The 13756-nt window shown below is 39.5% G+C and overlaps 1 protein-coding gene across 1 annotated transcript in view; it reads right to left on the bottom strand.

Moving 5' to 3' along the window:
• Positions 1-13756, bottom strand: part of LOC124162342 (protein inscuteable homolog) — a 388980-nt gene that overhangs the window by 365656 nt on the left and 9568 nt on the right. Inside the window, exon 3 of the mRNA XM_046538845.1 lies at positions 11850-12049. The gene's annotated coding sequence lies outside the window, so the exon portion shown is untranslated. The remainder of the gene's footprint in view (positions 1-11849; positions 12050-13756) is intronic.

The following is a 13756-nucleotide window of genomic DNA, read 5'->3' as shown; positions in this document are numbered from 1 at the left end:
TTCGAACAAAACATTTGAGAATACGTTTCGTGATATGAAATATCAAATGGAGCAAGACAACTAAGAATTTATCGAATGCGTGAGCAGCCGTCCATGTAAGCTAGATATATTTTATTTAATTTTCTACGCCGCTCGAAACAGATGGATTAAAAGCGATTCATGTTCTGAGCTCGAGGAGCTCAGCCGCCAGCAGATTAGATGGCGCGAATGCTTTTTAGTGAGGTTTCGACAGATGATGAGCGGCGTAAAAAAATCCATTAGCGTAGTGAGGGTGGCAAAGTGATGCTCGCTTGAAAAAGAGAACGCAGAGATTGGAGTTTCCTTCATGAAATACTGGAATGGGGCATTCCAGCGGAAGGGAGAGGGGAGGGTTAAGGCTATCAACAAGGGAAAGGTAAGTGAATGGCAAGAGATCCGAGAGGGGGTTCTTGCAGTCAAGAATGACGTGGTGCTCGCTCGGGTTAACACCAGAGAACTAGCGTGGAAGTATTTTACACACTTAATATCGATTATTTAGAGGAATGATCCATATCTCTAAAAACAAAATAGCTGCAATAAAATGTAAGAAACAGACAATTTAATTAAAATTTATTTTTATTTAATAAATCCAAAATGATGGTAACTATGATGTTGTACTAGTTTAGTACAAACAATAAACAAATTTGTGCAAATAATGTTTTTCAAAATTCTTGTCTCTTCTTTTTCGTTTATGTAGATACAATTGAATACTTTTCATATTTTTACTATACAAATGTGAAAAAAAAACATTTTCACGTTCTTTAACGACTTCATGCATCAATTTATTGTAACCATTATCACTCATAGCCCTGAAGAAGATATAAGAAATGCCATTTACCATGATTGTGTTCATGGTTTCTGTTGACATTTCGGTACCTGGCAAGCTTGTTTTGTGTCGTATACAAAACCCTCAATCCCTATCCTTCACCCCAGAAGTATTTTTTCCCCGCAGCAACTGAGACATTACTTTGCTCGTTTTGCTCCTTGGAAATGACGGTCACCCATCGACACCTGGTTTGGCGCGCATGAAATTAAAGCTGTGGATAATTACTTAAGAAGTATTTTAATTCAAACGCCTTAATTTAAATTGTCACGTTTCAACCATCTGAAAATAAATAAGTTTTGTTTCTAACAGTCTCAGCAGCAGCCATAAAAGAGTTACATTCGAACACGGAATGGGCCTGAGACCACTTTAGTGCCGATGATAATAAGATAGAATACACGTTTATATAATAAACACCCATCAGGGTTGATGGAAACCGGTCAACTGGTCCCAACCTGGGATCGGCAAACGATCCGATTCATTCTCTGAGATTAAGGTGCTTGGAACAAGACACTCCAAATAGCCTGAGGGAATGAGCTCTCAGAAAAGAGCCGAGGAGAAAGACTGTCTTTTGATCACAGCGAAACGACGTGGAGGCTCCATTCCTTATTATGATCGTCCGACAGCTTCAATTATTTTTTATGCACATTGATTTGTATTATTTTTAGAAGGAAATTCCAATAAAATATCTTTTACTTCAAGCTTGCTGAAAAATATGGCGCCGCTATTTCGGTCTGAATCGTAAAAATTGCTCAATTTAAAACTCAAAATTATGGCTAGTTTCATCGGCATTAATAGCCCTAGCTACAAGGTCGCTTTTTTACCAGCAGTTACAAATTCTACTCTGAATTGCCAAAACTGACTCTTTGAAGACATTTTCCGTCTAAAAAATATATTAGTAGAATTTGAAACTCTAAAGAGAAAAGGAAACCGTTTTCTATCAAGGAAATAATTTAATTCTGGGAGAATCGGTATTTATAAATTTCTTATTTCTCATTTCTTTCTTCGGTATGACAAAACTATCGTCACGATGCCCCGTTACATTTGAGGAAATATTTATTCCTGTATATTTTTAAAGTAGCTAAACTAACACAGCTTATTACTTTGTGCCTCGAGGGATATAGAGAATGGAAAAGCCTAGAAAGTAACTCTTTTAAAATGTCGCAAATTATCAAAAGAAGTCACAGCCATAAAACTTCAGATGGAGAATTATACTCATGCAAATATGACTTACATTATATGAATAATGATGCAACTGTTAGTAAAATGATATATGTAAAAGATAGGAAATTAAAGGATAAGAAGAACAAATTGTCACGAGCGTGATGCGCCCGCTCCCAGCGGGCTTCCCCCGCTCTTTTCAATTCAGGTCCACAGAGGGATAGGCGCGTTTCTAATTAAAAAAAAAAAAAGGCAGGGTCTTATGTACAAATTTAATTGGAATTTTCATGTACAAATTGAGGCCAGAGGACCTCTTTAAACACAACATTGGAAGTAATTACACTATCCTCTGCTAATACTTGTTTAGCGTTTTCCTTAATATTTACAAAAATATTTTGAAAAGATCTTACCCTAGAGAATGCTACATAAAGTTGGCCACGAGAGAATACAGGGTCTCGAAGGAATAAGCCAGCTCTTCGCAAAGTCTGACCCTGAGCCTTGTTAATAGTCATCGCATAGGAAACCTTAATGGGAAATTGTCTGCGAGTCAAATTAAAAGGCATGGTGGGATCCGACGGCGTTAACTGTATTGTTGGGATGAGTACAATCTTGCCGGAATGTATTATTATTTTTTTTTTATCGATTATTTTTTTTAATTTTTTAAAACCAATTTTAGGAAACAATAGCAAATATTTAGGAAGTAAGATATGCCGTCACATGTTCTCTGATAAATTCTGTGCATTTTGGTACCTCATTTGTAGAGTTTGGTTGCGTATAAGTTGAGAAAAAGGTATCTATACAGTAGAAATAATATAGAGGATTAACTGTTTAAGAGAGAAGAATTAAATCATTCCCATGAAAAATATGGCAAAATATGAATCACCTATAAGGATTTTTAAAAAATCTGTGGTATTGTGATTGTGGCTTCATATTCTCTTTGCTTCCATTACAATAAAAGTTTATAGAATACCAGACTCGGTGGTGGCGTTGTTAAGTCCTCATCAGCCATAACAGAAGTAGCGGGTCTGAATCCCGCCTGGGTAGCCTTTCATTACATCCGCCGTTGATGCTTGTGATCGCCTAACATGTTGCTCGTAAGAGAGGACTAAGCTGCATATTTGCATGAGAAAATAAGTTATTGAGAGTATAAAATAAAAATATATAATTGGACCTGATCTAAAGATGCGGCCAGCATAGGCCACTAAACGTCATCTTGAAAATAACTTCGACGCAGATAACCCAAAAACTATGGAGAGGCTGCAATCCAGCGCTGCGAAAGCCTCCAGCAGAAATAGATATAATTAAATATAGGTTTCATAGCGCTAGACCTCGCAACACAAGAAAAGTAGGTAATGGTCCGCTTGCAGTTTCGGTGTTAAAACGGGAGTGCTACGCTCCGCCAGCGAAGACCTAAGGATAAAACAGATTTCATCTCACGAGAAATGCTTTCGAGAGAATCACGATTATTTTCATGGAGAGTTGGCAAGTAGGCCACTGAATATGTTGTCACCCACTACGCATTTGAATGAGTTCACAAAAGCCGCGCTTATGGCAGAGCTAACCGAATTTCACGGATATATAAGCCATAATTAGGGCTGTAAATTTAAATTTATGTTCGAGATGACGTAACCTGTCAAATTCATAACTCTTCAATGATATTGTTCGTGATTGCAAATATTAATAATAAATTGTTTGCTTTGCACTCCTCGCCCCGCAGCGAACATTTTTGAAATCCGATTAAAAAGCGCCCAGCCCAAAGTAACAAAATAAATAAATAATGTTTCTGAGGGAGGCACCAGGGCCTCGTTTTAGTAGTCCCCTTGGAGAGAATTCTGCGAAGTTGCTCGAAAGAGAACGGTGGCGGCAAGGGGCATGGGTCTAAGCTACGTCTCTAAACTGTTTTTACGAGCGCTCACATATTTTTACGGCGGAGCGTCCTTGCCTCTCGCCGCAATCAAAGCCTTCGATCGAAGAGCACAGATTTCCTAGAGAGAATACCAACAAGAGCGCAAGAATGAAAATTGAGTCACTTGCTCGCAACTCGAGGGACGCTACTCGCTCGTTTAATGGCTGGAAAAAATCACGAACCCATCAAGAGCCCGCGATCTTTATTCGGTTTTAAAATGCTCGTTGCGAAAGGACCAGAGCAGGCATCAGTCACAGGAGAAAAATAAGTGCCCATTCAACTCGAAAGTCAAGCTACGAGAGCCAAGAGAGAGAGTAACTATTAGACATGGACGCATTTCTGGCGCCGAGGGTGAAAAAAAACACAGATGCAAGAAGAAGCCAATCAACTCTGTTGAGAACGAACAAAGTACCCACTCTCGAATTAAACTAGGGTTTTTCCATGCCAGTCTAGAATTATTGCCTCCCGTTAATAAACAGAACATGGCTTTGCGCGCTCACATAAAAGGGCTATGGGGTGGCTACTCAAATATCAACCAAAAATCCAAACAATTTTACAGAATATCCAGACTATGTTAAATAATATCAGTGTCTTCGATGTGTTTTACCGAATTATTATCTTCAAAATTAATAAACTGTAGTGGTTGAAGATACGAACCCTAACATAAAAAGGGAGTAGATACATGAAAACCTAAAAACGAATTAGGTGTAGGAGATGACCGACAGCTGAGGTCATCTGCACCGCGAGGAAAAAGTAGGAAGGTAATGGTACTAATGATGTACTCCCATTTCTTGAAAACTCAAAGTTATTTTTCAGTTCGGTAATGGGCCATCGAGATAGCCAAAATATCCTAGTAGCGAAATAACTAGTTTATCATGGATACTCGTGACGTTCAGCTTAAGTTTAGGTCAACAAGGAAAGGCTAATTACTACATCAATACTAAATTCAGATTATTAAAATGACTGGAAAATAAAGTGAATAAATACTTGGCTCAAAGTTACTTACAGTGAGAGAAGTACTGTGTGCTTTTTTCAGCCGGGTTCGAAATAGGGGTTTGAAATTTATTAGACTTAGTGCAAGAAAAACCGTCAGAAATGTGTTTCATTTTTAACAAAAGGAGAATACGGAAATAAAGGCGATTTAAAAGTTAGGAAAAATACACAAATAATGGAGGAACGTGCGACAGCATAAAAAGAGAACGGGAACTGCCATGGAGATGAAGAGAAGAAAGCCTTTCGTATCAAAAATTGATTTGTTCGACACTGCGTCTGTAAGGAGCAAAGCCACTGAGCTTTTTATGCACGAGGAAAAAAGTGCCGTTAATCTCTTGGATAAGTGTGCTTGGGATGATGAAGTCAAATTCTAACGCGATCAAAGAGGAGTACGAAATGCAGTTATCGGTGAAATAGATCAATATGATCAAAAAGGTAGAAAAGTTGCTCAGGAATTGCTGAAGAAGCTGCAGCGGGAAGAAACGTAGCGTGAAATAAGAGTGAAGTATTAGGAATCGCTTCAAATTTCAGGTGATTCTTCCAATAATTAGACATTTTTAATGCATCTCATTCAGAGTGAGAGGTATTGTGGTTGAATGAATATGGAAAGGAGAGTCAAGCAGTCCACTGCAGGTGATAATCAATGAAACAGTAATCTCTGATATTTTCAGTTGCCATAGTAGACTCCATTTTAATAGATAGTAAATTCTCTGAAGAGGATGGAGGCTATTCAATACATTGAAAATATACTGTATCCTTTGATGTGCCCACGCGAGAATGGGATGAACATCCTGACCACAAGAACAGTTGGCAAATTATTGGGGGTCCTCAAGAGGAAAATGAATGTGCAAATAGAGGGGTGAGATTCTAATTTAAGATTTTAAGTCAGTCACGAGGAGGAAGAAAGTTTTCAAAATTTATTACTAAGCGTAAATTTTCATCGTAGCACAACCCCTAACGTGCGCAAAGACACTTCAATTTATAAATATGGTTTTTCCGTGGAAGATTAGAAATACAGAGATAATGTATTTTATGTTTATAAATATGCAGGGGCGGATCCAGGATTTCTTTCTGGGGGGGCAAAAGCAAGGCCGTATCCAGTATTTTGTTCTGGGGAGGGGGATCCACCAAGGATACCTCGTAATACAAAACGAATGCAATGATAATGGGACCGTGTTAAAATTCTTGCATATTTTTTTCGGATCTGAATTAAAATAAATTGATCACTTTTTATTGGAAATGTTGTCATGTTTAGTCCTTTCTAACATAATAACATTTATTCAGAGGCTAGATCTTGCCATCAAGAGCAAAGCTCGATGGTGGTGGGGTAATATCCTCGCCTACCAACCCATAGGTCGTGGGTTCGAATCCCGCCTGGGTAAGTGATCCCTAAACAGGGAATGGATGTTTGTGTTGCGCTTTGTTAATGTTTAAGCCCCCTTTGTAAAGGCCGTTATGTGTTGTTTACAGGGTAGTGGGAAATAAATAAATTTTTAAAAATTTGCAGAGTGCGGGAAGGGGGTTGAGAGGAAGTCTCTAACAAGTGGCGCGGACTGCATCTCAGCGGCGCCAGGGTATGGGATACCGCCCTGGGAGGTGGATCGCATTACGACGGACAATATCTAATAAACGCTTAGGGATAGGTCAAAAACAAACAGAAATTCGGTCCAAAAGAAAGGACTTTACTTTCACGTATTATACTTTGATAGTACTATATAGATACATATAGATACTTGTTCTTCCCCAAAAAACTAAATTGAAGGTCCTCAGTACTTAGGGCCCTTTGGCCGTTCCTTTAAAGTAACCAAATTTTAACACGTGAATACTAACCTCATTTGGATCAGTTTCTTTGGAATTTGGATCAGAGTAGGAAAACATAACTTTTCTCAATTCTGAAAAATAAGGGCCGGCCTATTGGCCATCCCCTGCCAAAAATTCTAGAGGTGGCTCTCGGGGTATTACGAAGATGAAGACATGGAGAGGCGGATCCATTGAGGAAGGAAGAAACATGAGGGGCTGTAGAAGTAATTGACTCTTTCCCGACGACTTCATTTCTGCCAACGTTTCGGAGAAATACTTCATCAACAAGGCCTGAGGACGATGAAAAAGTATTTTATCGAAACGTCGGCAGAAATGGAGCGCCTAACCCGGTGGGAAGCCCGAGAGAAATTCACAGCCTTAGTAGACTATAACCCACCATATTACCGGTATTTCGATTCAGGCTCTTAATGACCTCCGTGAACCCTTTCATAAAAAAATTGAATAAAACAATCTACTACTTGTGCATATTAATATGTTCGAATTATTTATTTTTTGTATTATGATATGGAAGTAAAGAAACAATTTATAAGAACCTACATCTGGAGTATGCTCCTATACGGAAGTGAGGCATGGACAATGACCGCAGCGGAGAAAGCAAGGATAGAGGCCTTTAAAATGTGGTGCTACAGAAGAATGATGAAAATCAAATGGATCGACCGAGTTAGTAACGAGGAAGTCCTCAGAAGGGTAGGAGAGAAGAGAAGTCTCATGAAAACCTTAATAAGAAGACGGAACAACCTTATAGGCCACATCTTGAGACATGATGGCCTGATGAAGACAATCGTCGAAGGACAAGTGGAAGGCAAGAATGGAAAAGGAAGACTTCGAACAAAATATATGGAACAAGTAAAGAGAGATGTGAAAGAGAAGAAATACGTAGGTGTGAAAAGATTAGCTGATAGGAGAACTGAGTGGAGAGCTGCGTCAAACCAATCCTAGGATTGTTGACCAGTGATGATGATATTACACTAACATAAAACCGCCTTAAGTGAGTCTTGAAAACCCAAAATTTTTGGTGGAGGCCCCAAACCCCCATTGTACAAGCGAAGATGTGTAACTACTCCGATTTTGGTGACAGAAGGCAATGATCTCGATGGCACATTAACCCCCCGCTGATCCTACAGATTCAATGCACAAGGCTTTACCGTGACCTTACTTTCTCTCACCTTCAAGAAGTCCTAGGTGTGTGAGTCACGAAATTACGCCTCAAAGGGAGGGGATGCAAGTTAGGGAAGGAGGGGATGGGGGCACACCTGTCCTCCGACTCCCACTTCTCCCAGCGCACCTCCAAAGCCACGGCGGCGGCGGCGGTAGGCGGGGTGGGCAAATCTCACGATTCATGGACTACGACATGCGATATGTCGGAGATATTACACCCTGATATTAATCCTTCCAGCCATGCGATTAGTACAGCGATGAAAATTAATGCGATATACGACCCATAAGTAGCTCGACCCATTAGATGCACTGCAATACAATTAAATCCAAACTAAGGAATAATTTACATAGAAAAATTGGCATTAAAATAGAATAAAATTAGGGTGGAAATTTTAATTTTTCTCATTGGTTTAACTGATATATTGAATTTCACAATCCCGCGTTTTTATTTATTGTACAACCCGACGAAAGCGATCAAAACCGATGGGTGCTTCTGATAAGGAAATGTGACATATACCTCTGATACTCACTGGCATATTTATTCAATAAAATCAAATCAATTACAGTTGGTACCCATATGCCGAGGAATACATTCTAAGTAAAATATATACCTATAAATGAAAATTATACGGACCATCATTATTCATGCCCGTTATATCCATTACTCAGTAACTAATTAAAAACCGCATGAAAAAACTTTAAGCTAATTCCATGGTCATAAGTTTTTTTTAAATAAAAATCAACCTAACCATGATTACTCGGTAAAGTTAAGTTCATATACAAATGTCAATTCCTTAAGTAAATTAACAACTAGTAGACGCGCTTGAACACACACCCATATTAAAAAAAGTTCATAGTTCTTTCCTCCATTTGCAAAATGGATGACATATAAACGAGCAAAAGTTAATTCATCATATGAATTCCAGAAATTATTTCTGCACATAAAACCTAATGCAATAAATAACATAACGTCTTACAAGGAGAGAGGAGGACCAATCTCTCTGAAAACGACAGGGCCGTACGAACTTCACATAATTCCATGAGTCCCAATTGAATGAAAAGTTGGATATTTCACTTTTCCTTTCCCACAGGGGGTACACCCACGTAAGCACACTCATGAACTCAACTTTGAAACTTCCCATACAAATCTTCGCTTCTTTCTCACGAGGATAAAGACATAACGTCAGAAGTTATTAGAGTATCTCACAAGAAAACGGGTTTCAGCGACGGTTTTTCTGCGAGGAATTAAAGGGAAGAGATCGAACAGCACGACCGCTAAGTTTTGGTCCTCACGGAGCCGGAGTATTAATTTCGGAGCGTGACGCGCCTGTCGCAATGGCTTCACGTAATGTCGCACGGGCCATAGAGAACGGTCAACTTCCCAGCAGGGTGCCTTCCCACATGGGACGGAACGAACAATATTCTCGGGTGGAACACCGTGCTCTCTTAAAGAAAACTCCACGAGATTTCCCTGCCGAGAACCATCCCTTCTCCGGTACGCTGGCGACATATTTCACCGCTTCCCCCTCAATAAGATTTTACTCCAGAGCTCGTCGCTATTTGCACCATGCCCCACGCGTGGGTCGCAAACGCCATCAATATGAAATATCGTGTTTCGGGAGGACTTTTGAAAATAATGTTTCCTTAGCAGATCGTCCACAGTCAAGTCTCGCGAAACAATAAACTTCTTTCGAGCATAAACAAGTTTCCAAAATCGTTTAAAACCCCTAAACATGTAGCTAAGCGTTACAAACGGCTTAGAGGCATAAATTAGTTAGATAAGGATCGCAGGCATCACTAAATTAGGGGAGATGCGAGGTCAGGTGAAATCGCGTAATGAGTTAAAAAACGAACATTTTTTAGCAAAATAAATTATAATACCTACATGCAGATAAAAATTCTGAGTGAAATTCACGAGAAGATGACGTTAAGAGAACTCAATCAATTACTATATTATTTAGTAAGAAGTGAATACGCATTATGATGCATGATTATTATCAGGCCAATTTTTCTAGGGAGAGTAGACTCAAAAGCTTCCCAAACACCCTAGAGGTGGCCCGCAGGGTATTACGTAGACGTTCAAACATTTCGGGGTATCTGATGATTATCGAGAAAAATTCTGATTAAACACTTCGATTTCACTTTTACATAACTCAAGAAAGGGAAAAATACTCTGGTAAGAGGCGATAAGAATTGCTCGGCTGTTAAATTTTGAAAAATGACTGGTTAGTACAAAGAACACGTCTTAGAACTCCGGAAAGAGAAAACGACATTTCGCTGTAATAAATTCAATGCACTTTAGCATTTATTTAAAATACGGCATTTGTAAGGCGGTTTCCAAATACCATATCGCTCGAATAATTTAAATGCTACCATCTACGGTTGAAGTCCAGGAAATTGTAGTTTGGCAGACCTGCATCAATACGACAACGCCGCACAATTTTTAACCTCACCCGCCAAAATATTCAATTATGAAATTAAAAAAAAACACCTTTTAGATGGGAGCCCATCAATTTCCACCAATCGCGGACGGATTAGCGTAGAGGTTATCTTAGTCTTTCGACGCAGGGGATCAAATACTGGCGACTCCCATACAGAAATGTGTCACTTCCATTACTACAAATTTGCTATTAATGCAGTTCTCTCTTTACTAATGTCATAATAAAGGTATAAAATCAAAGACCTGGCATAAAAATATTTTATTTAGAGTTTATTTAATACTAACTTCAGTACTTTGAGGCGTCTTTCGTAAGGAGCCCAATAATGCCAGCGACATAATCCTTTTTCCAACCACCCGGGTTTACAATTTCCAAATTTATTCTAATACTTATCATAATTTATTATCCAATTAGAGGTGGGGAGTCACATGGCTCTGACCAAAATATCATTGATTAAATAGACTTGATAGAGGCCAAAATAAAATTACGAATCTACCTGTTAATGTGAAATTGAAATAAACCAACTTCATAACGCTTAACAGAAATTTAACGACAACGACCAAGGCTTCCTCTCATTAGTCATTCTCGAGGGAGCATCTACGTGTAAAATCCTTACAATTTCCTTTATGTAATGTCTCACTCCCAATATTAAAAATGTGCCTATGAATGTGGGTCCCTTATTTAATGTTGTTATAAAAAGAAACAGCTATCTTAAAACTTCCATTGATAAAATGCAAGGATACGGCCAGAAAATTTGCCGAGGATGTATCCTTTGAGGAAGTAATGCATTTCGGATGAGGGAGGGGTTCACATGGAGGGGGTACACCTGAACTGTACCATCCAAACATCCTCGACCCCCCTCCTCCCGCTCGTTGATTAAATGGACTAAATGTTATCCTTGATTAATTAATAGTTTTCTGCGCATCTTCAACGGCCTTCGATTCCGAAAGTCAAAAACCAAGTAGAAACGACATAAAAACTATCTGCCATTTGTGACGGAAAACATTCCTCATTTTCTCTGGAAAAGTTCATTTCCACCCCCACCCCCTTTTCTCCCTCCTCAAATCCTCCGTGAAATGTTATTAAGTTTGTTTATTTAAATTTCCAGGGTTGCCACTCAAGTATCTTACTCAAATTATCTGGCTATTTTTAGACTTTCTTGGCTATTCGATCTTATGTATGTCCAGGGAAATCCGTCTTTACGGGAGATAAAAAGGATTGGTAGCAGTGAAATAATAACCTTAAAATTTTAGTCAGTTCCAGGTATAAAAAGTAATTTTACATATTCAAGGATATATTAAACAACCGAATATATACCCAGGCGGCGTGGGGATGCGGAAAGAAAACCTCCTCTTACAATTAGTACTCACAGTCAGAGCAAATATATATTTTCGTCATTGTGCCTGGTATTCTAAGACTCTTCAGACAAAATGAAATTTCCAGATTTTCCAGGTTTTCCTAAAAAGCGGCCACCCTGATTTCTCATTAACAGCAGTAAAAAGAAGATGAAGGTCGTCAATTGACCGCTCACCTTAGCCGGCTCCATGCATCGGCAGCACCCGAGGAAAAGAAGGCCTCCGCGCCGCTCCAACGGGATGGGGTAGTTCTTCGACGTATAAGTGATAAGCGCCTCTTCTCTCTTTACACTCTCCGGCTGAGATTTTTCCGGCTTCCGGTAAACAAATCCCCTCCGATAAGTCTGGGCCACTAACTTCTGATGGCAAATAACAGCTGGGGGAGGGTATATGGAAGAAAATGAATAACAGCCGTCGAAATCACCGGCATGAAAGTAAGGTTTGGAAGAGAAATGTTTATTTTCAGTCAATTTATCCGTGACACTGATTAAGTCCACTAATCAGTATCCAGAGTCAGGAAAACCTTAAAAATGTCATGTGCCGTATAAAAACGTACATCCCATACAAAAACGATTTATATGAAAAACAAAATCAGGAGAACAAAATTTTAACGTAACAATTTCCTAATTCTTCCTCGAAAATTTGAGTTGTTCTACAGCGAGGAATATTCACCAAAAATTCTTAAGGGGAGGCCGCCCGAATGCCAGGGAAGAGTAATTGCGAACAATCACTGCCGGTCTCCCGAAAATTTTGGACCGCAAACGCTCATCACCTCACCGCTATTCCCGATTGATATAATAAAATTATTTCCGCACACCACTCAGGGAAATAGATGGAAATATCACTAATTCACAGCTTTAATTAGCTAGGTAGGAGCGCTTGCGCCGGTCACAAAAGAATGATGAGCGGTATAATCCAAATTCTCGGCTCTGGAGAAAACTCGGGATCACCTGTTGCCCTATGCCGTGATACCGGCGCCAGGTCTCAGACCACGTGATCTTACACTAGCGAGACTGTTTCCCTTTGGACTGCCTCAGAACTGAAAGCCCCTCAAGCCTCGAGTGGCGAACGCGAACTGATCGTCATGGAGGAGCAGACACTCCGGCCTCCCACGCCAGGAGAGGCGGTGCCAGCGCTGTCTCGCGGGAGTCCTGAAACTACAACAGGTGCCATTTAAAGACCGCCACCCCGTCACGATGAGCAGACGTGTTGCAGAGAAGTCACCACCGCAGGATCAATCTCCCGCATACATTGAAGCACCGATTGAAACTCAACATTAGGTATTCTCCACAGAACAAGCACATTATCATCGTCACTGTTCAACAATCATAATATTTTTTCCGACGCGGCTCTAAACTAAACTCTTCTCTTGGGTAATCTTTTCACACTTGAATATTACTTCTTTTTCACATCATTGACTACCTGCTCCATATATTTTATCACCTTCCTTTCACGTTCTTGCCATTCTCTTCAGCCTGGATCTTTATCTTTATCAGACCATCGTGCCTCACGATATGGCAGATTGTTCCGTCTTCTTATTGATGTTTTCATAAGGATTTGATTCTCATCTGCTTTCCTCAGGACTTCATAATTACTCACAGTCGATCCTTTCGAATTGCATCATTCTATAACTGATACATACCCAGAAATTTATTTAGGGATAGTTAGTTGGGAGCTAAGTCTCATACAAGTGATTCATCCCCATTAAATTCCCAAAGTGGATAAATTCCCGAGGTGCATAAACCACTTGAAACTAGTGAAAATGAGATTTTTTGCAAGATTTTAAAATAAATATTTATTAAGAAAAATCTTTCACAAAAAGCGCATAACAATGTGTTTTGTCAGTCGCAAGCAAGACTATTAGCAAAACTGCACACATTTCAGCCGGTGCTTCAACCTCCATAGCACTCTGTCTGGCTATAACCTCTCTGTCCCAAAAGAATGATTAAGTACGAATAATATGGATACCTTCCAATTTTGACCGATGACCAATTGACAAAAGATCTCCTGTCGAGTACATATAGCAGATAGTTTTATACAGTTAAGACCTTTTCTCCTGCATATTTGATTAGCTCTGCTGGAA

Source organism: Ischnura elegans, chromosome 7 (assembly GCF_921293095.1).
Source record: "Ischnura elegans chromosome 7, ioIscEleg1.1, whole genome shotgun sequence".
In the NCBI taxonomy this organism is placed as follows: domain Eukaryota; kingdom Metazoa; phylum Arthropoda; class Insecta; order Odonata; family Coenagrionidae; genus Ischnura; species Ischnura elegans.
The sequence above is the reverse complement of the archived record's forward strand: the minus strand, read 5'-3'. Positions and strand labels throughout refer to the sequence as shown.